The 24,493-nt window shown below is 42.0% G+C and overlaps 1 protein-coding gene across 8 annotated transcripts in view; it reads right to left on the reverse strand.

Moving 5' to 3' along the window:
* The window catches only part of SCAF8 (SR-related CTD associated factor 8), a 198,181-nt gene that overhangs the window by 47,645 nt on the left and 126,043 nt on the right, over nt 1-24,493 (reverse strand). For 5 of the 8 annotated variants that reach the window (XM_040448817.1, XM_040448814.1, XM_040448815.1 and 2 more), the window contains one exon: nt 8,863-8,956. The exons of 2 other annotated variants lie outside the window; for them this stretch is intronic. The gene's annotated coding sequence lies outside the window, so the exon portion shown is untranslated. Of the gene's footprint in view, nt 1-8,761; nt 8,957-24,493 lie in introns of those variants that run through there. One more of the 8 variants, XR_005782614.1, reaches the window with a different exon arrangement.

The following is a 24,493-nucleotide window of genomic DNA, read 5'->3' on the forward strand; positions in this document are numbered from 1 at the left end:
TTGAGCTTATTAGCAAGCCTTTGCAAATCCTGGCAAGGGGACCGCAGAGGGATTGCAAACTTATCACTGCAGTACGAAGTGGGGGGAATGAGGGCCTGACTTCCGCTCCTGACCTTCAAGCAGCCGTCATTAACCTCACTTCACAGAGGGGGACACCAGCTCCTAGAGGCTAAGTCACCCTCTCAGCTCGTACCGTTCTTGCAAGGCAGGGCCTACATTTGAATCCGAAGTCTGTCCTCTTTTTGGTGATGTCTCCGCAACAGAGGACTGTATTGTATCCCCCAACAAGGGCTCCAGCTTGGTGCAGGCCAGGTGATAGGAAGCTTCTGCAAGGCTCCAAGATAAACCCGGTCTGACAAAGGGCTCTTCTGCATCGAGAACCCACTGCTGGGTTTAAGCTGCCAGCAAAAAGCATGCGAGCAAATCATCTCCAGAGAATCGAGTTGCCAAAAATGTTGTCAAAATGTCTGGCTTTCTTTCCCTCTGGAATTATGACAAGTCACACATCTTTTCACATTCTATAGCTCACTCTTTGGAACATCTCCCAGGATGCTTAATAGAGTGCCACGTTGGAGAAACTGTCCAACGTTAACACAGTCGTGGCTGGACTTACACTAACATGCCACAAGGCCACAAGCGGACAGGGCATGGAGTCATGCCGCAGGGAAGGAGGCAACGCACGACTGGTAGTTCTAAGTTAAAGTAGGAGGACCCGGGTGACAGTGAGACGGGCATTCAATGTCACTCTTTTGTTTGCATTATATTAACTCGTCAGGGATGTTGAAAGTGTTGAAAACAGATACTTGACTACCAGCAAAGGAGCCGAATAAATTCTATGTCTACTCATTTATTTCTTATTTACTAAAAAGAAATGAAACTCAAGCTACAATTTAGAAGTGGTAGTATGTTAGGGTTTGTCTTTAGGAAAAAAAAATGTGTATCAAGACACCTGGGTGGCTCAGTTGGTTGGGCATCCGCCCGGCTGTTGATTTTAACTCAGGTCATGATCTCATGGTTCATGAGTTTGAGCCCCACCTGGGGTCCTCACTGGCAGCGTGGAGCTGGCTTGGGATTCTCTCTCTCCCTCTCTCTCTCTGCCCCTCCCCAACTCTCTTTCTCAAAAATAAATATTTTACAAAATGTATATCAATCCTCAATTATATCTCAAAGTAATAATTTAAAGATTACCTCAGTGGAGTGGCGCCTGGTTGACTCAGTCAGTAGAGCACACGACTTGATCTCAGGGTCGTGAGTTTGAGCCCTATGTTGAGCGTAGAGATTACTTAAAAACATTTATTAAAAAAAATTATCTCAGTGGATATATGATATATTCTTTATTTTTGGTTTATTCCAAATATACCCAAATATATCTTTTATATTTCTTAAACTGCCTGGGCAAATTTTTTTTTTTTTTTTTTTACAGTTAAGTAACCAAACATTTGGTGGTGGATATAAAATAAAAAAAGAGGGGCGCCTGGGTGGCGCAGTCGGTTAAGCGTCCGACTTCAGCCAGGTCACGATCTCGCGGTCCGTGAGTTCGAGCCCCACATCAGGCTCTGGGCTGATGGCTCAGAGCCTGGAGCCTGTTTCTGATTCTGTGTCTCCCTCTCTCTCTGCTCCTCCCCTGTTCATGCTCTGTCTCTCTCTGTCCCAAAAATAAATAAACGTTGAAAAAAAAAATTTTTAATGAAAAAAGATATTCTGGTGTCACCTCGCTTTATTGCTCTTCAGAGATACTGTGTTCTGTACAAATTGAAGGTTTGTGACAACCCTGTGTCAAGCAAGTCTATTAGTGCAAATTTTCCAAAAGCATTTGCTCACTTCCTGTGTTTGTGTCATATTGTGATACTTCTCACAATATTTCACATTTTTTATTATATATTTGTTATTGTGACCTATGATCAGTGATTATGACTTGCTGAAAGCTCAGATGATGGTTAGCATTTTTCAGCAATAAAGTATTTTTATTTTATTTATTTTAGAGAGAGGATGTGTGCATGCAAACAGGGGAGGGGGCGGGGGGGGGGAGAGAGAGAGAATCTCAAGCAGGCTCCATGCTCAGTGCAGGGCCCAAAGCAAGGCTCGATCCCATGAACCTGGAATCATGACCTGAGTCAAAATCAAGAGTTGGACACTCGACCGACTGAGCCACCCAGGTGCCCCAGCAATGGAGTATTTTTAAATGAAGTATACACTGTTTCCAAAAAAGCATAATGCTATTTTGCACACTTTATACACTACAGTGTAGTATAAACATAACTTTTATATGCACCGGGAAACAAAAACTTGCTTTGACTCACTTTATTGTGATATGTGCTTTCTTGTGGTGGCCAAACCCGTAATATCGCTGAGATACGCCTGCACTCATTTCTCACTTACACAGTCCTTTGTGTTCTTAAGAAGCTTTTAACTACAACTACTTAAATGGCCCTCCGCATCAAGATGGGGTTAGATGGATTCCAATTTTGTTTTGTTACATGTACAAATGAAACTGCCAACCGACTATTCATGATATCCATGCTGGGGGTGTGTTTCTAGTAGTGAGGTAAGTAAGCCCTTTGCTCTGCTGTCTCTGTCTCTTTAGACAGGTCCTCTTGGGTCCGAGACACTTTTTCTCTTGCAAAGAAAGCAACACATCTCTGAAGTGAATAAAACCCACAACCCTCATCTTTTACCACTAAATTCTAGCCACTCGTCCTCAATCTCAGGGTCAGTCGGCAGGTAGCTGAGAGGAGCGTCTCAAGTAATTTCTTGGGTTTAGTTCCAATGATCAAGTGCCAATCTGCAAATTATTTCTTTTAAACAAGAAGTTGAAAGGATTCAAGGTTGTCCCTGTCACAGTCACTCACATTTATGTTCCGTGTTTTCTTGAGTGGGAGAAAGGGAGGATGAGTTAAGGGGGTTTCTTGTGTAAACGGCGTTCATCGCATCCATTTCAGTTGAACAAAGGTTCTGAGTGCACCGTGGCTCTAACCGGTGGGGCCACAGATTGAGGGCAAGGCTGACACTGGAGCTGATTTCTTTTAGGAAAACTGTAAAGAACACGGAAACATCCTAAACTCTGGCAAATCAATACGCATCAGGGAACCAGGGGATAGGGTTGCCAAATACAGCAAATGGAAACACTGAAGAAATAACTTGTAGTATAAGTATGTCCCAAATATTGCATGGGACATAACTTACACTAAAATTCACTTGTTATGTATCTGAAATTTAATTGATTTGGGTGTTCTGCATTTTATTCAGCACCCTACCAGGGCGTCAACTGTGTGCCATCATTTAACAGTTATAGTTAATGACTTAGCACCCAAAGTTCTGAGGAAGGACTTCCTTTTAGATCCACAACAATACTTTTTTTAAGATATAAAGGTATATCAAAATATCTATCCTTAACAATCTACCTATCTGAAAGAAAAGCTTCGTTGTTGTTGTGTTTTAAGAATTAAGTAAAAATCCACAGCTCACTTTGACGTGTAGGAATGTGTGCTGCTCTCTGGCATCCAGAAGGGTCGATATGCAAATTAGATTCTGCAGTTTCATTTCACCTGCTTCTACCTTTCATTTCAACCAGGTTCGACCTTGAAGGGTAATGATCAAATCAGGGAATGAACCAGGTTGAAACTGATGCCTTTTTTCTACAAGATAACCCAAACTTTTTAGTTTTTTAAAAAAAAAATTTTAATGTTTAGTTTTTGAGAGAGAGACAGAGTGTGAGCAGGGGAGGGACAGAGAGAGAGAGAGAGGGAGACACAGAATCCGAAGCAAGCTCCAGGCTCTGAGCTGTCAGCACAGAGCCCGACGCAGGTGCTCGAACCCACGAACCGTGAGATCATGACCTGAGCTGAAGTCGGGCACTTAACCGACTGAGCCACCCAGGTGCTCCTACTAAACTTTTTAATCTTGAATCACACACCCAAAAAAAGGAGACCATCTCAAATAGCCACATCTTCTATAGCAACAATTCAGAATTTGCACGTGATGCTTTGAGCAACCACAACCACACAGAAATATAGAATACCGAGTCAGAACCACAGAATCTCAAGTCCAAAGGGGCTTACATGTCTCAGCCAATGCCCACTTGGATCCCTGGGTTGTCTCTCACCCCTGAAAGTGGCCTTTGTCCAGGGAGCCTCCCTAGGGGCTGGGCCTCTCCTGAGGCTGCCATTTCTTCTGGGACACCTTTGAGGGCTAAGAAGCCTGAATCCATGCCCTCTGGTGTCACAAAGGATAAGTCCAATCTTTCTGTCGCACTTCACTTATTCTAAGCCAGTGGTCATAAAACCCTTCAAATATTCTCTAATGTGAGTATATGAATCCTCATCTGCCTTATACAGACTCCCCCAAATCTGGATCATTCTCCTAGGGACACATTTGAAACACGTCCCTTAAGGTATGGAAACTGGAAATGAATTTGAACCTTCAGATGGAATGTGATCTGTGTGGAGCCGGCCAGCATGGTCAAGGATGACCACCCATCTCAGTGAGAACCAGATTCTGCTGCTGTAGACACCTGAGCCTTCTCCTTGGTGTCTGACAGCCACGTGAGTCTGACTCTGTCTCTTCCTCACAGGTTACCTTTTTTTTTCTTTAAGTTTTATTTATTTGTCTTTTTAGTAATCTCTACGCCCAACATGGGGCTCCAACTCATGACCTCGAGATCAAGACACGCACGCTCCACCGACTGAGCCTGCGCCCCCCTCACGGGTTACTATTAAGCAGCATCGCTTTATCTCACACTTGCAACAAGTAAGTTCTCTGGACCCAGGGACAGAACTCACACAACATTTTAGTTTTCTTTCCCACCTTCATATAACCCGTAGGTTTAATCAGCATGCAGGCTATCCATTTCCTCATTCAAATCAGTAGTAGGGAAATGGAAGAAGGCAAAGCTGAGGTTAGACATCTGTGTCCCATTTCTGCCTCTTTAGATCCGCAAGAGCACTCAGAATGTAGACATCGCTGCCACAGCACTGAAACCTCCTCTTGGAGACTTGTCCACGCTGGCCCCGCGTGCCAGCCTGTGACTCCTTGTTCCCGGCTGTCCTCGTCCCTTGCCCCCCTCATTTCATCTTGGTGCTTCTTCTTTATCCATTTGAGTTTGCTTTCCTCCCTGTGACCGAGGCTGTGGCTTTGCTTCTGCTTCACACTGTCAGGCAACGGCAGGTAGAGAGGGTTGGCCCCCCCCCGACCCCGTGCTCTACTATGCGATCGGGGGCCACCCTTACGGTCCCGCCTGTAGGGCTGACACTGGTGCACTAGCCAGCATTTGGCGGGGGGGGGGGACGAGCCAGTCGGCTGCACTGCCATCCAGGCCTGATTTCTCCATCCTTTCCCTAAACAGATCTTTAGCAACTTTCTTAGAGACCTTCCTCGCATCCTGACACAGAGCCTCTACAACATTTTTCAGGGATCAATCAAATCACCCTATTTAAAAGCCGCAATCTTACTTCTGGCAGGAATTCTTCTCAGTGAACCTATGCCAGTTCTTTGGGACACAGAATCCCTTTTTAATAGCTGACAAACCTTTCAATCAACTCTTTTTAGCATCACGCTGGGAATGATGACAAATCCACTGGCCTGTAGTTCTAAGAAACTACCTTCTTCTTTCCTTGAAAATCAAAACATTCGCCTAGCAAATTCCAAGCACAGGAATCCTTTCTTGCTTCCCACAATTTCTGGATTTTGCAGCAATTTTGAGGTCAACCTATAAATTCTGGTTCGCAGCGATGTAATTTTTCAAGGCTGGGCCGCTGTGAGAATAACGGGGGTCTTCTCGTTGTCGTCTGACCTTCCTTAGATTTTTCCCTCTTATGTCGAGTGTTTGTTCTGTCTGTTAATGTAACGCCCCCTGCCCCCTGCCCCCGCACCATGCCATGGGACTCTCCCTTCCTCACTGTTTTCACCCTGAGCAACATGTAGAAGACATGGTGCCGTCTGCAGTATTTTACATAAGCCGCATCTCAAACCAACCTGTAGCCTCCTGGCTGGCTTCCTAGAGCGTTGCCCTACTTTTCCTGGCCACCTTGGACCGTGCATCTTTCCCCAGAACTGTCGTTTGCACAAAGATCTTGTTTCCCCTTCATCGGGACTAGGCGTCACTTTGCGTATCATAGCTGGATTACATTATTGAGTTCATTAGCCCTCCCGTGTCCGCTTCCCTTTTTGAAACCCTACCCCTTGAATTTATCTCTGAGCCCTTTGAAATCTGTCTCCCCAAAACTGTCACAGTTCAAGCAATAGGCCAGCCACACGTGCTCGATGCCAGTATTACGCACAGCCACATACTTAGGGTAACAGCTACCCGCTCGCTTTACGCGGTGCCTTTACCATAGATTCCCATCAGCGCCCAGGACAAACAGGCATCATTATCCCCATTTTTGTGGAGAGATACAGAGAGATTAAGCCTGTGGCCCAAAGCAACCTGGTGAGCAACTGGCAAAATAGGAAAAGCACAGCTCTGGGTGACACCAGGGCTCAGGTGTTTCCTCCAACCTACATGGTCTTATACTCTCTAAAAAGTTTTTCTTTTCCTTTTTTTTTTTAAGAGGATGATTTAACTACTGCTTTTCCAATGTTTATAGCTACTATTGCATTCTTTTTTTCCAACTGTATTTTTTATTTTTAGTTTTAGTTTATTAAGTGTTTACTTAGAGAGAGGGAGAGAGAGAGCATGAGTGGGCGAAGGGACAGAGAGGGAGGGAGAGAATCCCAAGCAGGCTTCACACCGTCAGCGTGGAGCCTGACACAGGGCTCGATCTCATGAACCATGAGATCATGACCTGAGCCGAAATCAAGAGCTGGACACTTAACCGACTGAGCCACCCAGGCACCCCTGCATTTTTTATTGTGATCTCTCTCTCTATATATATTTTTTGAGGTATAGTTGACATAAGATTATGTTAGTTTCAGTGAAATAGTAGTGAAAACCTTATTTTTGCAAAGTTTTACTCTATATACTCATAGATTCTATATGGCAAATAAAAATCTTCTTTATTTTTAGGAATAAAAAATATGCCTTGGGGCACCTGAGTGGCTCAGTCAGTTTCACATCCAACTCTTGATTTCAGCTCAGGCTGTGATCCCAGGGTTGTGGGATCAAGCCCCGTGCTGGGCTCCATGCCGAGTGGGGAGCCTGCTTGGGATTCTCTCTCCCTCTGCCCCTCTCGCCCACTTGCATCCTCTCTCTCTCTAAAAAACAAACAAAAAAAATGCCCAAATTTAGGACTAGGTGAGTTTATTGTTTCCATACTTATCTCTATCTTATATTTTTTCCTACAGTATGCATTACTTGCATGACTTTTAAAATAGAAATAATAATAAAAATAGAATCCGCATGTTCTGAGACACAATTTTATCTGTACAATGGGACAGATACTCTTTACTATTTAGCAAAAGTTAAAAAAAAAATTCCAAAAGGGAAGTTTTGCAAAGTTAAGGGGCTTCGCGACTGGCATTTTTATTATAAAAATAGGAGAAAGATACATTTGTTTATTTTTTTAAAGAGGCACCTGGTCAGCTGGATTGGGCGGGGGGAGGGGGGGGTGTGGCAGGTCTGTATTAACTCAGGGCTCCGCTGTCTCCGCCACCGGGGAGTAAAAGCTAATGTCTCCCCCTGCGCTCCCATTTTGAGTTGACTGGAGCAGTGTCCAGGAGTGGAGTCTAACTAAAGGCCTTCTGTTTTCCTCCCTCACCCTATCTCACTTCTACCTGGGAGCAAATATGATTCACGTAGATGGGCACAGAGTGGGCCCACTCCCATAGGCCTTAGTAAATTCGTTAACTAACGAATGTGATAATTGGGGAGTTCTCCTACATATTTCACCAACATCTATAGATTATTATGTGCGTTGTACGAATCTCAAGTGCCAAAATTAGAAGCATGGTCTTAAAGGAACCTGGGCATTTCTCAGGCATGCTAAGGAACCTGTCCAAGGTTGCACGGTTAATTAATGACTAAAGAAGTCGAAAAATTTAAACTCTATTTTTTAAAAAAACTTAATGTAAATTGTTTTTTAGATAAACTCCTGAGTTAATTTAAATAGCTAAATTCTAATCCGAGCAAATCTCAGTTTGGAAATCAGACGTCTACGGTATATAGTACAAAGAGGAACACTTTTTCTCAGTTGAACAGTTATGTAGATTTATATGCATATTTCATAGTTTTAAAAAATTACAAAGATCAATGGTTTGGTAGCTGGCTGAAATAATTCCATATTTTAAAAATCTGTAGGAGGCATCTGTTAGCAGTTTTGAGTTTCTACCGCAGACTAACAATTTGGTGATAGCAAGCTGTCTTCCAATTAATGTTCCAGAAAACATTTTATTTCAAGATTTTCAGGTCCAGAGCCAAGATTTCCTGGGATTCAGTTATATGAAGAAGCATCGTAGTTTTTGCCTTTTATAAATTTTTCATATCTAGGGTTAATAAGCAATGCGTCTTGAAGAAATGTCTCGACTTCCTAAAAAAGTTTAACCGAGACCTGCCTTTAATCTTTCCTACCCTAGCGGATAAAGTCGAAAAACATTTAGAATCGCCATCACATTATATTTGTATCATTCCTTTCTCAAAATTATACAATTTCCCGTGAGTGCATGTGTGTGTGTGTGTGTGTGTGTGTGTGTGTTCCCTTAGCAGACTCTACAAGCGTTCACCCTCCCAACGAGGTTCACTTGGTTTTCTGAGGCTCGTTTCCCCACACCCCCACAGGGTTCATTGTGTAAAATCACACCCTCTACCATCTTCAAAACGCAGGAGACTAACCTTCCTTATGAAGCCTTTCGGACGACTTCCTCTTAGCCGCCAGACCTGGATCCACGGAGTCACATGCAACACACTGGGTACATATTTGGTTTCCATGCTTTCCTGCCTTCTGTTACTATTACGCTCGGAGCTTCTAAATGGAGGACGGCACTTAATTTCTCTAGCACCCAACACAGTGCCTGGCCACTCAATTATCTGTCGGGTGAACAAATAAAACAAGACCTAAAGCCAAACTGATTACCAATATGCGCTCATTCTTAATAGTTACAACTTTTCCTTTTTCTGTACTATTTCAAATAATAATGCAGAAAATGTGAAAATCTATACTAATGCTTTTTTTTGTTTTCATTTGAAAACTGAAAAAAAAATAGTAGACAAAGTCTCATGTTCTGGCATTTACTGTCTGTCTTGTCCTATAGCTCCTGGTTTATAAACTGTCAGCTCTACGAGCTTATAAACTTTATGGATATGGGACTAGTATCTTATCCAATCCCCTATCAAGTATAAAACCACCATAGTGTTAGGCACAGGCAGCGGAAAATTATCTGGGGGAAATGCCTAGGAGGGAGGCCAGCATGTGCTTACTCTCCTCAGATGGGAAAGAGAGAACAGAAGCAAATAAAGAGAATGTGTGTATATGCAAAAGGCTGTTATCACTAGAATTAGCACAAGTACAAGCAGAGAAGTAAGGAGGAAATTGGGCACATAGTGTGCACGTCAACCTCTTGGAAAGAAAAAACCAGGAAGTTTCCGTACATGCTGATCCAGGCAGGCCCCACACAGACCACCAGGGATAGCACAGAAGCTGTAGGGGAGAATGGGTGGGGAGACATTGTAGGTAACTGGTCCCTTGGCCTCCAGGACAGCCAACAGTCAGATGTTTTATAGCTCTGAGAGTGTTAAACTTCTACTGTGTGAAGCCAAATGTATATGTATACATACATATATGTGCAGTTAAAAACTATAAATCTTGGGGCGCCTGGGTGGCTCAGTCGGTTAAGCATCCGACTTCAGCTCAGGTCATGATCTCACGGTCTGTGAGTTCGAGCCCCACGTTGGGCTCTGGGCTGATGGCTCAGAGCCTGGAGCCTGCTTTCGATTCTGTGTCTCCCTCTCTCTCTGCCCCTCCCCCATTCATGCTCTGTCTCTCTCTGTCTCAAAAATAAATTAAAACGTTAAAAAAAATTAAAAAAAAAAACTATAAATCTTTTTGTTGTTGTGTAACACCATCCACACCAGTACAGAATGGGCACTAGGTCAATTTCATTTTTTTTGAACTTCAGGCTGGGATGTGTATGTTGCCACCGTGGTAGAACTAGTGTCTAAAAAATGAAGTGCCTAAAAAATGTGGCAGGTAGGCGCTATTTGCTGAATGAATGGTTTCTTACTAAGCCCTTAAGACTTAGAATACTCTGGGATAGAGTGCCCAGGGTGGCTCCTCTGTAAGCATCTGGCTCTTGATTCGGATCAGGTCACAATCTCATGCTCCCGAGATCAAGCCCCACATCGGGCTCTGGGCTGAGCATGGAGCCTACTTGGGATTCTCTTTCTCCCTCTCTCTCTCTCTGCCCTTTCCCTACTCTCTTTCTCTCTCTCTCAAAATAAATAAATGAATGAATGAATAAAATAAATATCTAAAACCTTGGTGATGATGGTCTCATTACAGGTGACATTGCGAATGGAACATTTATAGAGCATACGCTAGGACTGTCTCTAGAACAAGGTCTCTGCACATTTTTTATCCTCACATTTGGGGAAGACAGGTGTTAAGGCAGTTTCATGAATGAGAAGTGGGCTCAGGTGTGATAATGGTGTAAGGTAAGTATCAGAGGTCAGATCTGAACCCCAGTCTTCCAATGCTCTTTCCACTGTACCCCAGCTGCCAGTGAAAAGTCCAGACCCTGGGTGTGACGTGTTACAGAAGAATGCCACTTCCCACCTTTGGTTGTTAGGAAACTCAGTGAAAATTATACATTACCTGCTTACCCCAAACTAGAGCGATCAGAGCTAAAAAGTATAATTTGGAAAGCAGGCATAGAGAATACTAAGAATTCCCACAGACAACTCACCACCTCCTTCCCTCCCAAGTGACTATTCCCCTCCAGAAGAATACAAAGAGAAGACTTTCAGCTGACATTAGACAAATCGTAGCCTATGCTCCACTCATCCTTCAAGCCCCTACCATCCAGGCTTTATTGTAGTGTGTGCTTACACTCTACCAGTGAGCCTTCCCGACGGCCACCCCATCTACCTATGCACTCTCGGCCAGATCCCACATCCCCTGGAGTCCTAGGAGTTACTGAGCCTGTCTCCCAACCTCACCCACCATCACCTGCCCTTTGTTCTGCCCTCTCATTATCTCCAACCTTGCTCCCTGTTCCTCTGGGCCCTGTCTGTGCATTCCACAAGGAAGGTGCAATATCATAAGAAAGGAAGGAAGGAAGGAAGGAAGGAAGGAAGGAAGGAAGGAAAAGAAAGAAAGAAAGAAAGAAAGAAAAGAAATGAAGAAAGGAAGGAAGGAAGGAAGAAAAGGAAAGAAAGAAAGAAAGAAGAAAGAAAGAAAGAAAGAAAGAAAGAAAGAAAGGGAAAGAGAGAAAGAGAAAGAAAGAGAGAAGGAAAGAGAAAGAAAGAAAGAAAGAAAAAGGAAGGAAAGAGAAAGAAAGAAAGAAAGAAAGAAAGAAAGAAAGAAAGAAGTGAAGGAAGGAAGAAAAAGAAAGAAAGAAAGAAAGAAAGAAAAAGAAAGAGAAGGAAAGAGAAAGAAAGAAAGAAAGAAAGAAAGAAAGAAAGAAAGAAGTGAAGGAAGGAAGGAAGGAAGGAAGGAAGGAAAGAAGGAAGGAAGAGAGAGAAAGAAAGAAAAGAGAAAATTTCCCACCCCAAACACAAACCTGTACAATCCTACCACTCTTCCTTTCCACGGTCAAGTGGTGCTTCCAGTAAAGGGAGCAGTACATTTACTTAGTGCTCCCTTACACTTTGTAAATACAGCCACTGCTAAGTTTTAATGTATGTGTAAATATTCAACCTAATTGAGCACTTAGCATGATATGGGATGAATATTTTTAGCTAAGTATAATAAAGAGTGGTAATTTTAAATAAAGTTTCCTTGGGGAGTATAAGGAATGTTCAGGGCTTTCCAAAAAAGTGTCTTTCATAAACTGCTTACTGCCAAGTGTTCTCCCTGCTAAGGGGACGCTGGTCAGCTGTGCTGGAGAGTAATGGGGATCCTAAGAGCTGACTTTGGAAACAAGTCAGGACACGACCCACATCCATTTCCCATTTAGATTCCTGAAGAACCATCAAATCCGATATATATAAGATGCCTTGTGCTTGCTCCTCAGATAGGAAAGCATACAACAGAATCAAACAAACTATAAGGCTGACATAAAACGAAAAATGAAATGTCTACCCAAAGAATTGTAGTCTAGAGCAGTGTAAGACCTACGGGGGAAAAAGTGATTGTTTCCTCATAGGGTTACTGAAGGTCAGAAGTGAACTTTTAGGGAAAATTAAAGTTTGCTATGGTATTTTTTCATCTTTCAAAGTAAAAACTAAGCTCCTTTCCTTTAACAGGTAATGTGGAATGTACCTGTCCCTGTCATCCACTGATCTCTCTCGAATATTCCATGGCTTTTCCTTATGGGCCAGAACCCTCATGCCCAAGGGCATCAGAGAGTGATTCTCTACCTCCTGTCCTCCCTCAAATCAGGGCCAGCTTGTGGCTTGACAATGAGGTGGGGGATTGGGGCAGACACACTGTGAACAGGGAGAAAAAGTGGCTCCTGAAACGTTATTTAAAGAGATCTAAATCTATAGCATGTAGGAGCCTTTGAAAAAAAAAATCTGAATAAAATAATAGTCATGAGTACTCAAGTACATACAAGGCACCGTGCTAAAACTACACATACATGATTTCACGCAATCCCCAAATGGCTCTCTGAGGAAGGTACTGTTCGTGGAATCCCTGTTCTACATGAGGGAATCTGGGCATAGACAATTCAGGTGCCTTCCCTGCCATCTCAACGATGTTCTGTGGGAGACACTGGATTTCAATGAGATCAACCTCAAAGGCTCATGTGCTTTTAACAGGACCTAATACCTCCTGTTTTACAGGACGCCATCTTTGCACTTAGTTTCAAGTAAAACAGAGTTGTTGCTACTGTTTTCATTCAACAAAAATAAACTTTCTTAATTACACTGGAAGAACTTCAAAGTGTTTTCAAATGGAAAACACAACTAAGCAGTGCACATCCAGAAAGCCATTTGGTGTTGAGAGGAAGAATGATGGGACTCAATGTTCTACACATGCAAGAAAAAGTCAAGGCCATAGCCAACATCCCTCTTACACCTAAAATTAAAAAACTGGTCCCTTGAAAATCAACCAGAAAAAAAAAAAAAAAAAGAAAGAAATAGAGGCTTCAGAGTTAAATATGGATTTGTGGTTGTGTGAACTAACTTGGAAAGAAAACAGACGACTCCTTGTCTACAATAAACATTAAATCTCAGTTGTCTACAATGTTGAGAAATGGGATCTTCCACATAAGATAATTTTGTCGGGACTACAAATCTGCACGCGGAATGTAAGCCCAGTTCAGCGGCATATTTGGACACGGCAAAATGCAAGGCCTCTGGCTGGGTTTTGCTCTTCGTTACGAGACTTCTATTGTTGCTCACAATGTGATGCTACCACCAGTTACTGCCTGCTGCTGTCTCCCGCCCACACTAGATGCCAGCCTCGTTGCCGGACTGTCTCGCTCAGGACAGCTCATCAGCTTCATCTCCGTACTAACCTCGCACTAGAAAACCAGATGGCTAAGAATCTTAGAGCGGTGTCTGGTATCAACCTGAATCCATTCTACGGTCCATACGTGGGTTTCATAAGAGACTTGTCCGCGTTCATGTAGACCAGGAGTAAGCTGGACCCTCGTCCTTGTCCTTCAAAACGCCTTTGAACGCATACGTTCTCTCCATTAACTCCCAGATGGCTTGATGCCCCCTACAATAAGACCCTGGGCCTGCTTGCTTGACCACATCCATCTTGACTAGCTGCCCTGGCCATGGCCTGGCCTGCCCAAAGCTGTCGTGCTTGGCTTAGCCCTCCCGATCCTGTGTGTTCCTCCAAAACAGGCCTTGTCACAACTGCTCTGGCTGCTCAGGAGCCTCCGGTACCCACTTCCTGGTTTTTACTGGCTGTGTTTCAGAACAATGGGAGATCATGGATAAGTAATTCTAAATCAGTAAGGATTTCTTTTTTTAAAATTTTTTAATGTTCATTTATTTTGTAGAGAAAGAGAAAGACAGAGCGTGAGCAGGGGAGGGACAGAGAGAGAGGGAGACACAGAATCTGGAGCAGGCTCCAGGCTCTGAGCTGTCAGCCCAGAGCCTGATGCAGGGCTCGAACCTAGAAACCGTGAGATCGTGACCTGAGCCCAATTCGGACGCTCAATCGACTGAGCCACCCAGGTGCCCCAGTCAGGATTTCTTATAAGCACTGGACGATTTGAGTGGTTTGGGAACTAAATGACCAGTTTGTTTAGTTCTCAGGTGTATCACAACAGACATTCTGATGTCTCTCGACAGGAAGTGCTACGATACTAGCACGGCAGGTATCAGCCACTCCAGATGCATAACCGATTTAGTGGGGCACAAGCTCTTACAGGTGGTTCCTCACACAGAAACACTACCCTGAGTTTACGATCCCATAAAGTAGCAACGTTAGACTATGAGACTAGAGACTATGAGAACATGTTCAGAGTCTGCACATATTCACGCAGTCTGAACATACGCCAACATCTTTGGTTTACTAAGTAAAGTTTTATAGTGACCTGTTCATGTGGGTTGGATGGAGCCAGACTGGATAATTCCTGCCAGCTCTTTGAGGACACGGCCAGGTCTCTCACATTCACTGCTGTATCACCACTGCTCCCCGTGGCACCCGGCATATGGTAGGCACTCAACAAAAATCTGAGACAAATGTCTAACTCAAGGCTAAAAGTCATTCCAGGGCTTCAGCTCTGTGCCATCAATCTTCCTCAAACACATCAGCAAGTTGCTATTTCTGCCTTCCCCTTCACAGCTGGTAGATTAACCGGCCAAATTCTGACAACTTCCATTCTCCCTTCTAAGTCACTCAAACTCCGTGTGTTGTTGTATGACTTGTGACTATTACATTACATGCATCTGATTTCACAGTTAAAAGTATGAGGACCATATAATTTCTTGTCCATGGAAGGACATTTCAAGATCGAAAAGAAGCACTATTAATAATCACACTGAGACAAGAGACATAAACTAGGGATCTCTGGGGCAAACGGGGACATACGGTTATGCTCATTTTAAGTAGGGTGATAAAGAATCTCAGCTTAGCCAAAGTGAATTCTGACTACGCATCCTGGACCGAAAACAGAGAAGACTGGTGCAATTTCGAGGACAAGTTAAATGGGTCGAGGGCACAGCGGTGGCCTGTTCTATTTCAGATTATCCCACCAGAGGCACAAATGTTAAAGGTAGCAAGACTGGCAGTTCTAAGGGTACTACTACAAGATGGCTTAAAAATAAAACAGGGGCACCTAGGTGGCTCAGCTGGTTAGGCAGTCAACTGTTGATTTCGGCTCAGGTAATGATCTCATGGTTCGTGAGACTGAGCCCCGTGCTGAGCTCCACACTGACAGTGCAGAGCCTGCTTGGGATTCTCTCTCTCTCTCTCTCTCTCTCTCTCTCTGCCTCTCCCCTGCTCATGTGCTCTCTCTTTCTTACGGTCTCTCAAAATAAATATTAAAAAAAAAATAAAACAATTTGCATTGGTTGGAAGCATAGTTTTTAGAGAATTAAATTACAAGATTCCCTCTTCCCCCAGTATAACTTTATACTTTTCTCAGTAACCAGGAAAGATTCCTAGGCCAGACCCTTTTAGCCAAAAAGTTCCCTGTATAGTACCCTCATTGGAGTTAAATTAACAGGAAGATTAAAAAGTCAGGAGAAGGAGACTCAACATTGTTAGCTACTATATAAAACTTGGAGTAGCAACACATTTTCCAAAATGTTTCTCTTTTCATACTCAGTGGGTCTATTCTTTCAGTCAGTCACAGTGGCTCTACAGGCAGGACTCTTACCTGAGGGAATAAATTCTAGCAAAACCTCAAGTTTTCATTTACTTTTTTTTTCCTCACTGATTTCAATTATAAAAGTGGGATTTCTCCTACTGGAAAACTATAGTGAAACAAGCAGAATATAAGGGATGACTTTGCTGGATAATTTGTATCTAGTATTTATTTGGATGAACAAAGTTCTATTGTTATGCCACTGGGCACAGGAGGGAACTTACAGTATGTGCCCCAGAACAGAGATGTTAACTGCTACGGTATTCAATAACACCTCAAGGGAAGTTTGAATACAGAGCCAATGCTATTTTATAACTCCTGCTTATAAGAGCAAATTTTTGGGGCGCCTGGGTGGCTCAGTCGGTTGAACATCCGACTTCAGCTTGGGACATCATCTCACAGTTCGTGAGTTCGAGCCCCGTGTCGGGCTCTGTGCTGACAGCTCGGAACCTGGAGCCTGCCTGGAGAGATTCTGTGTCTCCCTCTCTCTCTGCCCCTTCCCCGCTCATGCTCTGTCTCTCAAAAATGAATAAATGTTAAAAAAAAATTAAGAGCAAATTTTTAATGATAGGAAGTTCTGACTTCTGGGGACAATATTTATCATTATATCATATAAAAGTACCTAGAGATTCTGTCATACTTGTTTTCCATGTATGAAGAGGTAGGTGTGTTTATGTGCTTTTTGAGAAAAAGCCTTTTATAAAGGATTTTATTAATATTTCTAAACTGTTATTTTTGTTGTTCATTGAAATATTTTAGAACCTCAAATTTTCTGTTCCCACATTCCTTAACAATAAGGAGAGCATGTAAAATGAAATGAAGCAAAGATCTTTTTATTTCTCTGTTAAATATAATAAATATGAACACACTCCAACCAGGACATTTAATTTTCATCCAACAAATACTTACTGAGAACTAGGCATGGTCTGGCACATTGCTAAGCACCAGAGATAAAAAGTTGCATGCTAGTGATATCTTAAAATTGGCTCAAGGGCATCGATAGCCAGATGCATGATCATTACTGACATTAGCATGAGAAGGAATTTCCACACGTGCCCTACTACCATTAATCTGCAAACTCTGTCTCCTGATCATTTCAGTCTTGAATGATTTATTATTACTTAATTCTACATAAGAACCCACATATAAATGGGTTCTGCAAAACTGATATCAAATATCTATCTTAGCCAGGTCTCAAAAGTTAGCGAATTCAAATGTACAGCTGTAAATAGTTAACGGTATCAGTTTATACTGCAGGATGGATTGTGCTGAACTGATTGTATTGAGTTTGAGTATCTCCTATGCTCCTTAGTCCAAAATGTTATTGAAAGATACTTAAAACTGGGACTGTTTCGTCGTTGTTCATTCACTTTATTCCTTACTTAAAAGATACTGAATGCAAAACGCCTTCAGCTTCAAATTGTAAAAAGATGTGGCTTTCTCATATATTTAAATTGGCTACTAAAATCCAAATGCAACTTTGAAAACAGTTTCCCAAATGTCACATGCACCTGTCAAATACAGCTTACAAAAATGAGAAAGATGACAAAGACAAGCTTTTGCAGGACATGGCACACACATAAGCTCTCAGAAGCTTTCAAGTGGGTGAAGAGATAAATTGGGGAGAAGCGGGCATACACAGAGGAAGCTGGTTGGGTGCGTGTGAATTTTAAATTCCTATAACTAAAATCTCCCTGCAAAGTCAATTGGCCAAAATGTGATCTTTAATTACTAGAGAACCAGAACATTGTCTAGACTAGCAGAACTCACTGGGTAGGTACTAATCTTATAATTGAATAGAACATGCCATTGCTTTATGTCTGTCAAACTTCAATCGATGATCTGGAATAAAAATAGATCCTACATTTCATAGTCAACCAACTGTCATCTTTCTAAAATCTCTGCAGCTAAGAACACAGCAGAAGTGAAATCAGATGGAGAAGGTGGTGGTGATAGAGCTGAAAGAAAATAAAAATAACTTCCCACATAATTTGGTTGATAAAATATTTTTCAACAATGGATTCCATTCTTTCTCGATGTAGCTCATTTTAAAAGCTGTGTGTGTATGGGGCGCCTGGGTGGCTCAGTCAGTTAGGTGTCCGACTTCGGCTCAGGTCACGATCTCGCGGTCCATGAGTTCGAGCCCCACGTCGGGCTCTGTGCTGACTGCTCAGAGCCTGGAGCCTGTTTCCGATTCTGTGTGTCCCTCTCTCTCTGACCCTCCCCCGTTCATGCTCTGTCTCTCTCTGTCTCAAAAATAAATAAACCTTAAAAAAAAATTTTTTTAAAGCTGTGTGTGGCGAATAGATCAGTGCTGGGCACAGAGCAGCTTCTGTAGGCCCCTGTACGTCTTTCTCCAACTTGTCACATGGAAGGCGGACATGAGCTCATTCATCCCATGCTGAAAATCTACAGATGTGAGGAGGGGACCTAAAGATTTCTGAAGGGATCACAGCGCACTATTTTAATTAGGAAGATAAAACATTATTTTAGGCAAACAAAGTGAACAAAAGCTAAATCTGAAAAGAAGAATGACCGAGCTTGGCATCTGAACACGCAGCCCAGGGTTCTGAAGAGAGGTTCACATCACAGAGAAGGAAGGAAGCTCTCAGCAATTCTCTGTCACCGAGTTGGCTACAAGTCACCTACATCCAAAACATGCAGAGTGGATGTTAGGAACAGAGGATTTATCATCACACACCCTGGAGTGAAAGCCCACCTTTTATCCAAATTAGCTGTGTAACTTGGGCTAGAGCGTGTGTTTCATCTGTGAAGTGAAATAATTTTGCCTATCCTCACAGGTAAGTAATTTGCGTAAAGGGTCTAGTATAGCAGGTGGTCAATACAGAATAATCATTACTATTATTCTATAATTACAGTGATGGCCACACAATGCTCAATAATGCCAACACTCCCCAATTCTGAGGATGAGGAGGAAGGAGACAGGAGAGCGAGACATCATTTCCAGGTTACCTACAGTAGTTCATGGAGACCAAGGCCACTGGTGAAACCCCTACACATTCTAGGACATCAAGCCATCAGCCAATGTCTTGGCTCTACTGTGATTCTAGATTTCTCATTAATTACAGATGCACGTAAAATACAGGATGCCCAGTTGAGTTTGAATTTCAGATATACTTACCCTAAAAAATCACTGTTTATCTGAAATTCGAATTCAACCAGATGTCTGATATTTTTATTTGTAGAAGCTGGTAACTCCAATTCTACTGCCTCTTTTCTCTTTACCTAGTTCACTTAAAGGCGGCCTGAGGAAATTCTGTTTTATCCTTAATTCCCAGAGACTGAGAATGTGGTTTCTAGAAGTGCAACAAACAGCACTATTCACTTACAAAAGTTTTTTTTAAGCTTCTCCAAACTTCCGAGGAATTTTTACCATGATGTCACCTGATACTCATTCTAAACAGCTGCTGGTCTGTGCACTCCCACTTTACAGATGAGGCAACCAAGGCAGAGAGATGGGTGGTCATCACCCAGCAACTGCAGTTAACCTGTTCTTACTATAATCCTTTGCATATAATAAGATTCCATATTATCTTCCCTCTACCAAGAGGATATGAAAAAGTTTTAATTTGGCAACCTAAGGGTCCATCGATAAGTGAATGGATAGAGAAGATGTGGTATATACATATGATGGAATATTACTTAGCCACAGGAAAAACAAGAAATCTGGGGCACTGGCTGGCTCAGTTGGTAGAGCATGTGACTCTTGATCTCAGGGTCATGAGTTGGAGCCCCGTGGTAGGCATGGAGCCTACTTAGAAAAAAAAAGAAAAGAAATCTTACCATTTGCGACAACATGGATGGACCTAGAGGGTCTTGTGCTAAGTGAAGTAAGTCAGAGAAAAATAAATACCATATGATTTCATTTATATGTGGAATCTAATAAACAAACAAAACAAAACAAAATGGAAACAGACTTAATGACACAGGAAACAAATTGTTGGTTATCAGAGGGGGCAGGGTTAGGGGGCGGGCAAAACAGGTTGAAGGGGATTAAGAGGTATAAATTCCAGTTATAAAATAAATCATAGTATTCAAAATCTATAAACTCAACACCCAAAAAACAAATAACCCAGTTAAGAAATGGGCAGAAGACATGAATAAACACTTTTCCAAAGAAGACGTCCAGATGGCCAGTGGACAAATGAAAAGATGCTCAACATCATTCATCATCAGGGAAATACAAATCAAAACCATGATGAGAAACCACTTTCACACCTGTCAGGATGGCTAACATTAACAACATAAGAGACAACAAGTATTGGTGGCGATGCGGAGAGAGGGGAACCTGCTTGCACTGTTGGTGAGAATGCAAACTGGTGCAGCCACTCTGGACAACAGTATGGAGGCTCCTCAAGAAAGTAAAATTAGACCTATCCTACTACCCAGCAAATGCACTATTAGTTATTTACCCAAAGGATACAAAACTCAAATTCGAAGGGGTGTGTGCACCCCAATGTTTATAGCAGCATTATCAACAATAGGCAAACTATGGAGAGAGCCCATAGAGAACTGATGAATGGACAAAGAAGATGTGGTGGGTGTGTGTGTGTGTGTGTGTGTGTGTGTGTGTGTGTATTAAATGGAGTATTACTCATCCATCAAAAAGGATGAAATCTTGCCACCTGCAATGGTGTGGATGCCATTTGCAATGTGATATATTATGCTAAGTGAAAAAAGTCAGTCAAAGACAAATACTATATGATTTCACTCATATGTGGAATTTAAGAAACAAAACAGATGAACATATGGGAAGGAGTAGGGAAGAGAAGAGAGGGAAACAAACCACAAGAGGCTCTTAATGACAGAGAACGAACTATGGGTTGATGGAGGTAGGTGGGGGGGGGGGATGGGCTAGATGGGTGATGGGTACTAAGGAGGGCACTTGTGATGAGCACTGGGTGTTGTTTGTAGGTGATGCATCACTGAATTCTCCTCCTGAAACCAGTATTGCAATGTATGTTAACTAAAATTTAAATGAAAAAAAGGAAAGAAAAAATAAGATAAGTAAATCACGGGGATGTACTGGACAGCACAAGGAATATAGTCAATAACATAATAACTGTATGGTGACAGATGGTAACTACACTTACTGTGGGGATCATTTCATAATCTTGAAGATAGATAATCACTATGTACACCTGAAACTAACAGGATATTGTATGTCAATTATACTGCAATTTAAAAAGTTTTATTGTGTATTACGGAACAAAGCACATTAAACATAGCTTTTCAAATTCCCCTCTCCTCCCCAGTTTGACATATTGGAGCTCTTATTCATGGATCATCTAATCTGTCAAGTGCCTTCCTGCTCTAATTTTTCTTGATCGATGACCCACAAACGTTGCTAAGTCCCAAGGCCAATTTTTTCAAGACTCTCAGACAGAATTTGTACCTCCAGACAGCCTCACAGCCTGCTATTCCTCCTATTTCATCGTGCAAGACAGATTCGACCACGCTAAAGGAGCATGCAGTCCCATGGAGCTGGTCAGAGGCATCACAGCGGCTTGTCACCTGCAGCACCTGAGCATGAAGCATCACACTCCAGGTTGTGTGTGGCTGCTGGGGAGCTGGTTCGGTGCATTATTACTCCCCAGTCACCCACGTCACTAGAGGCAGTTCTCTGAAGGCCCCTGTGGCTTCCCTCTGCACAAAGCACCTTCTATTTCCTCCACAGACTTGTCTCTACCTCTGTCTTTTCAGACAGACCGAGAATGCATGAACTGTGAGCCGTAATAAACACTTACTGCTACGGCTCCAGTCTTGGCTGCAGCATTATTTCTTGAATGGTTGCCTTGTTCCTCTATACTTTCCTACATGTTTACGTACAATAATAAACAAGATGGCAGAAGAGTTTCGGAAAGGGGGTGGGGGATGGGCGGAATGGGTGAAGACAAGAGAGCATAAGGAATACAATATTATAATAGCCATGTAATGGGGGGGGGGGTGCAGATGGTAGCTAAACTTGCGGTGAATGTAGCATAATGTAGAAACTTGTCAAATCACTAAATTACACACCTGAAGCTAATGTAACATTGTGTGTCAGCTACACTCAAATAAATAAATAAGATTGCAGAGACTGTAGCTTTCATTGGCTTTATAGCTAGTACATTACCATACACTGCACATATCTTGTAAAATGTGTGCTTTTCTGAGAGTCAAGTCCTGCTAAAAAGAGAGACTTTAAAGACACCTCGCCATTCCATTTCTCTCTGTATTTTGGGGACACTTTATCTTAACAGTGAATATTAACAACAAGTACAACCTGGTACTCCTGATGTCTGTAGTCCAAACACCCTTCTTTCTAGAATCAAGATAATAATGAAAATAATAATAGCTACCATGTGCTAGTCTTATTCTAAATGTCATGTTGCACAATTAAGTTCTAAGTCCTCTTAAACAGAGGAACTGAATAACGTGCCTGATGTCACATGACTAGGGACTTGCCCAATGTCAGAAGAAGAAACAGAGCAATGAAGTAACTTGCCCAATGTCACAGTTATGTTCTTCACCTATACATTATCCTAATGCCCTAATTTATTTTATTATTATTAAGTCTATTTATTTATTTTGAGAGAGAGTGAGCAAATCCCAAGCAGGCTCTGCACTGTCAGCATGGAGCCTGATGTGGGGCTTGAACTTATAAACCTTGAGATCATGATTTGAGCTGAAATCAAGAGTTGGAGGCTTACCTGACTGAGCCATCCAGGCACCCCCCCCCCCGCGATGCCCTAACTTAAAATAAAACTCTCTAATGTTTATTTGTTTGAGAGAGAGCGAGCAAACAAGAGACGGGTAGAGAGAGAGGGAGACACAGAATCTGAAGCAGGCTCCAGGCTCTGAGCTGTCAGCACAGAGCCTGACACGGGGCTCAAACCCAAGAACTGTGAAATCATGAGCTGGGCTGAAGTCAGACACTTAACTGACTGAGCCTCCCAGATACCCCTAAAACAAAACTCTTCAGCTAAAGTTTTACATGAAATATATACATCTGGGCAGAAGGGAGAGGGTATAATGAAAAAAAAAATACTGAAAAATGATCTAACTAGTATCCCTGGCTTTTTCCTAAACATCCATCACAGGATTATTGACATGTTCTGATTACAATGTCACTCTGAAAAACTAAAATCAGTTAGGAAACTGATGTTTTAACTCCAAGTCTTATTAAACTTGTAAAATACATAGAAAACACTGAAAGTTAATGGTAATTGTATCACATAAAAACAAAACCCTGGAACTGAAACTTAAGAAAAAGATCGTAATATAGTCCAGCAAACGTTTCCTCTGTCTCCCAGCCATTGGGCCATCTGGATAAACTGAATTACTTCAACGTTCTGAATTCACCACTCATAACAGATGCTAATATAACTGGGAGAAATGTACAGAAAGAAGGCCTGCCTCCTTCTCTGATGCTGACTTACAGAACAGCTAAAGTACAGTTACATAGAAGAAATAGCCAGCATCATACTGTACTATGTGATGTTCTATAGAGCAGGATATTTTGTGTGTGTGTGTGTGTGTGTGTGTGTGTACAGGAAAGGGATGTTCACGTACATGACTAGTTTAAAACTGTGGGTGGGAGGTTAGAGTGGGAGAGAGCCAAAGCATAAGAGACTCTTAAAAACTGAGAACAAACTGAGGGTTGATGGGGGGTGGGAGGGAGGGGAGGGTGGGTGATGGGTATTGAGGACGGCACCTGTTGGGATGAGCACTGGGTGTTGTATGGAAATCAATTTGACAATAAATTTCATATACTGAAAAAAAAATAAAAAATAATAAATAAAATAAAACTGTGGGTGGGATATAGGGGTATTAATAAGGCGTATTCTTTCAGGAAATAGCTGAGTAAACATTGTATTTAACACACTTCTCCTAAGAAGTACATGCCTCTTAATGCAGAAGACATTCTAGTTAATGGCCTTTTGTCTATTTTAGGGAATCTCTCCAACCCTCCGCCCCCTAAAAAAATGCCAAATGTTTATGAGACAACCCATTTGGGTAATAATCCCTCCTCCAAGTTCATGTATCTGTAATAAATTGGGGCAAGCTGGAACCAAATGTCTTAATATAATTGACTTATCTCACCTACCAAGAGGCAATGACTATGTGGGTAATTGCTTAGGGGCACAGATCTTGAAAGTATGTAATGAAAATGAAATTTTAAAATATTTACTGGTCTCACATTTCAAGACCAAGATCATACCTATAAAAATGTGTCTATACATTGATGTGCCAAATGCTGTTTTCTCTCACTCCGAATTGGTATGTGGGTAATACATTTTTATTTATAGAATTTGAGAGTTAATAGATCTTTTATATAAATGGCCGGGTTTTAATTTTGTTGTTGTTTAAAATTTTTTAAGTGGGTTGAATGCAAATGCCTTATAAATTATCTAATAAATTTCTGATATGAAATGTTGTAACAAATTTAAATGTTACAGAGAAATTCTGTTAAGGAAAAAAAACTCATGTCTTGTGATTTTCACTGAAACTAGGGCATTTATTTAAATGTAAAAAAAAGTGTCAATATGAGTAATTAAAAACAGCAACAGAAATATGATTATATATTCCACAGGAAAGATTCCAGAGCAAAATATTAGATCAAAAGAAGGAA

The sequence above is a fragment of the Herpailurus yagouaroundi genome, unplaced genomic scaffold (assembly GCF_014898765.1).
Source record: "Herpailurus yagouaroundi ecotype Mexico unplaced genomic scaffold, PumYag 198, whole genome shotgun sequence".
NCBI lineage: Eukaryota > Metazoa > Chordata > Mammalia > Carnivora > Felidae > Herpailurus > Herpailurus yagouaroundi.